The sequence below is a fragment of the Cebus imitator genome, unplaced genomic scaffold, assembly GCF_001604975.1.
Source record: "Cebus imitator isolate Cc_AM_T3 unplaced genomic scaffold, Cebus_imitator-1.0 Scaffold432, whole genome shotgun sequence".
Classification (NCBI taxonomy): Eukaryota; Metazoa; Chordata; class Mammalia; order Primates; family Cebidae; genus Cebus; species Cebus imitator.
In genome coordinates, this window is record NW_016107747.1 from 132,004 (window position 1) to 136,263 (window position 4,260).

A 4,260-nucleotide genomic window follows, 5' to 3' on the forward strand; every position below is an offset into this window, starting at 1 on the left:
GCTCACTGCAACCTCTGCCTCCCAGGTTCAAGTGATTCTCGTGCCTCAGCCTCCTGAGTAGCTGGGATTACAGGCGCACACCACCATGCCTAGCTAATGTTTGCATTTTTAGTAGAGACGGGGTTTCACCATGCCGGCCAGGCTGATCTCGAACTCCTGACCTTGTGATCCACCCACCTCAGCCTCTCAAAGTGCTAGGATTACAGGCGTGAGCCACCGTGCCCGGCCTCCTGCCAGGCTTTACATGAATGAGGGAGATTTCATAGGGTGACAAATGGTGCCAGCTTGAGGCAGAGGAACCAGTGCTGCCTGAGTGCAAGGGGGAGCCCTTTGGGTGGTTTCTATGAACGTGCTTTGCCGGGAGGTGAACTGTGGGCTGGTGTCTGGCACTGAAGAGAATCAGAGGTGGGCCCAGTGCTTCACGAACCTTCCCTGATGCCCCCAACCAAAACTCTTGCATCAGACTCACCCATGGCTAGTCTGGATGACTGTTGGCAGTAGGGATTGTTTTGCCAGAAACTGGGTCAAAAATTTCAAATATATGCAAAATAGAGAATAGCATAATGGAACCTCAGAAGTTCGTCATCCAGCTTCTACAGTTACCAACCTGGCGGCAACCCTGTTTCATCTTTGCCCCCACCCCCAGCTCTCCCTTCTTACTCCTAGCTGTATTTTGAAGCAAGTAGTAGCTTTTACATTTTTATTTTTTAATAGTTCACCTTTAAGCTCAAGCTGGAACAAAACTGTTTGACCTCGGTGTTTGTAACCCTGCAAAGCTCTCTTGCTGCTCCGGCATGTGAAAAGGCTGTGTGGTCTGTCCACGGTACAACTGCAGGCGCCGTCTCTCTTAAGACTGCCCTTGGTTTTCTCATCTAAGAATAGATGCCTACCGTGGATCTCTTGTTTACTTTATAATGTGCATTGAATAACACTATTAAACTGATAATGGCTCACACTGTACATGGTAACCTTTGGAAGTAAGAAAAATGATGTCCCATATGTTTGACAGATTTTTAGATCTTTTTTTTTTTTTGAGGTGGAGTTTCGCCCTTGTCACCTAGATTGGAGTGCAGTGGTGCGATCTCAGCTCACTTCAATCTCCACCTCCCAGGTTCAAGCGGTTCTCTTGCCTCAGCCTCCTGAGTAGCTGGGATTACAGGTGCCTGCTACCACGTCCAGCTAATTTTTGTATTTTTAGTAGAGACAGGGTTTTGCCATGTTGGCCAAGATGGTCTTGAACTCCTGACCTCAGGTGATCCACCTGCCTCGGCCTCCCAAAGTGTTGGGATTACAGGCGTAAGCCACTGTGCCTGCCCAAATTTTTAGATCTTTAAGAAACCGATTCAGGAAAATGTTTATAGAAATAATGAAAAACTCCATGCCACAAGCTACATTTAGTAAAATTTGATATGGATGAAACTGTTCATTCAATCAAATCTGTTTATTTGAAATAGAAAGGAACCAATCCTCAGGAGAATAATGTTGACTACATAAAGATGAAAAATTAGAAGTACCTGGGTGTGAAAAATAATCAAGGCATTAAATGGGCTTAATGGGATTCTCTCCAGAAAATGATTTCAAATGAAACTTTGTTCTGGGATAATTTGGATTAAAATATATGCCAGATATCCCCAGGGGTAAAATGGTGCTGTCAGAATGGCCAGTTTCTGTCTATGGTCCTCTTCCACCAAGCATCATTCTAAAGCATCATTCAGGAGTTGAAGGGGGAGTGCAGGCTGGGCGGCTTGCTGGCTGGAAGGGCTCAGGCAGTCCATGAACTGCTGGTCCCTGAGATTCCTCAGAAGATAGGCAGAAAACCACGGTTTTAATAAAGCTGAGAACAGACACCCTTGTCTCTCATCCACTTTGATGTCTGTCCTGCCCATCCCTTCCTCACTGAGACCCCCCAGGGATTATTGACCATGTTTTCAAAGGGTTTTGATCTTCCTCTTTTGGGTTGGAAAGGCCTCTGATGCTTTTCTTCATGAGCTTCTAGCCAGGGGAGGGGTTCTTCCCAGCAGTGCCTGTGACATTCCCTGTAAAGAGGCAAGGACAGAACAGTATCAGGTTAGAAAGGACAGAGGCTTCCTGCCTAGCGGTTGCTGCTATCCAGAAGGGGCCTTGCCCCGGCCCCTGTTGGGGTGAGATTCCTCCAGCAAAGCACCAGGGGTAGAAGCTGGCCCACACGTCATTTGGCTGGGGCTTTGCTCACCTTCGGGTTCTCGCGCCTGCAGGGTCACTGCTCACTTCACACCCGAGCAGCCTCTGCTTTGCCCCGGGCTGGTATCTTTCCAACTCTCTCTAGAAGAAAGTGGGGCATGTCTTCCTCCAAATCCATGTCCAGGTGTCCAGGGGTCCGGAAGCCTCTTCTGGCTCCATCATTGTTTGGCAAGTGCTCGGGGGGGTGTATGCATACTGAACCCACGCATTCCCAAGTAAAGCAGAGTCCCTTTGGGTTTTAAGTACTAAAGGCATTTAGAAAGGGTGCGGGGAAGGCAGTCGGAGGCCTGGGCCTCTCGGTGGGGGAATTGTGCCTGCCCCGTGCCTCTCTGCATCTTATTTATCCTCCTGGCTCCCCTGTGGGTGGGGTCCAAGCTGCTCCTCAGAGCAGGTGAGAATGCATGGTGGGGGGTAGGAGGCTAAGCTCAGGGAGCCATGAGTGCTTTTAGGATCAGCCTGACTGCACCCCATTTTCCGGCCTCTTGCGGATGAGCTCAGTGCCTACAGCAGTGGGCCTTCTCGCTACGTCTCCTCTCCTCCTCCCTGGTGCTTTCTGCAAATCTTAAACCCTGCAAACTTCCCTGCTCATCCTGACCTGTGTGGCAGTGGCCAGCATGTCCTTGATTCGCGTGGGGAGCTAAGGCTGCACTTCCTTGACCAGTACTTCTCTGTCAGGAGTTTGCAGCACCAGCAAGTGCTATGTAATAGAAATTTAGAATGAGACTGGGTGCAGCGGCTCATGCCTGCAATCCCAGCCCTTTGGGAGGCTGAGGTGGGCAGATCACCTAAGGTCATTGAAGTTCGAGACCAGCCTGGCCAACATAGTGAAACCCCGTCTCTACTAAAAATACAAAAATTCGCCAGGTGTGATGGCAGGTGCCTATAATCCCAGTTACTTGGGAGGCTGAGGCAGGAGAATCACTTGAACCCGGGCGGTGGAGATTGCAGTGAGCTGAGATCATGCTTTTGCACTCTAGCCTGGGTAGCAATAGCAAAATTCCGACTAAAAAAAAAAAAAGTTAGAATGAAAGGTCTGGTTTAGGCTTTGAATCTTGACTTTGTCCTTGATAGCTATGTGATCTTGGGCAAGTTTTTTAACCTTTCTGAGCCTTGGTCTTCTTTATAAAGTAGGGCTAATTGGACTGACCTTGTAGGGTTATTTTGAGACTTAAATGATGTACTGTATTCAGCACACTTTATATAGATTATGTCATACAGAATAAATGCTTAAGCAATAACTGCTATGATTATTTTCTCCTTTGTAATCATCTGTATCCAGACTTACAGACGTGTTAGTGGTCAGGTACTAGATTGGTCTGGTCTTGAGGGCTTTCTTCCTGACTTGGAGCTACCACCTGCTAGAGAATGGCTTTGGACAGCCGCCTCCTTTGCAGCTGCTGGAGCCTGTCGGCCAGACCCGTGTGAGGCTTCGGGACGGGAGCTGCAGGCAGGAGGTAGCAATCCTGTGCATGGTGGTGTTTCCATCTTGTGTTTGGAGCCCTAGCAGCTGCTCTTGCCGTGTAATACTGGCAGGGTGACTGTCCAGTTGTCCAGTGACTATGTTAATGAGGTACTCCTGGGGGTAGACACTGCATGGTTGAGCAGAAATAGCTCCAGACTAAGGGCCAGGGCTCTGGCTTCCTGGCTCTGGGAGGCCACTAAATAGCTGTGTAACATCACCTATTCTGGACTCTCCTTTGAAAAATGAGGGGCCTGAACTGGGAGGTCTGTAAACTTCCTTCTGTCTTGGACCTTTGTTGTAGCCAGTGCAAATGTGCAAATGCTCTTGTTCCTTCCTGAGAGCCATTGTGGGCAATAGTTGAGTCACAGGGGCATGACTGTGGCCTCTCTCCCCTTCTGGCCACCTCAACCATGCCAGACTTCTCTACCCACCACTCCTTTTGCTGATGACCCTTTGTGGAATGCCCACACATTTCCACATTTCCAAGTGCTTCACAGTCACAGCTGGCCTGGACCAGTGTCTAATGAAGGTCACTTACCACATTCATTCATAAGCAACCTTTTTTTTTTTTTTTTTTT

General features: G+C 48.7%; 1 protein-coding gene and 1 long non-coding RNA gene across 4 annotated transcripts in view; one reads left to right on the forward strand and one right to left on the reverse strand.

Moving 5' to 3' along the window:
* SH3BP5 (SH3 domain binding protein 5) overlaps nt 1-4,260 on the forward strand; it is a 78,068-nt gene that overhangs the window by 56,147 nt on the left and 17,661 nt on the right. The gene's annotated exons all lie outside the window — the stretch shown is intronic.
* Nucleotides 1,427-2,913, reverse strand: LOC108290357. The gene is made up of 2 exons (XR_005197120.1): nt 1,922-2,913; nt 1,427-1,797 (listed from the first exon to the last, which is right to left on the reverse strand). It is a non-coding gene; the product is annotated as an uncharacterized LOC108290357 (long non-coding RNA).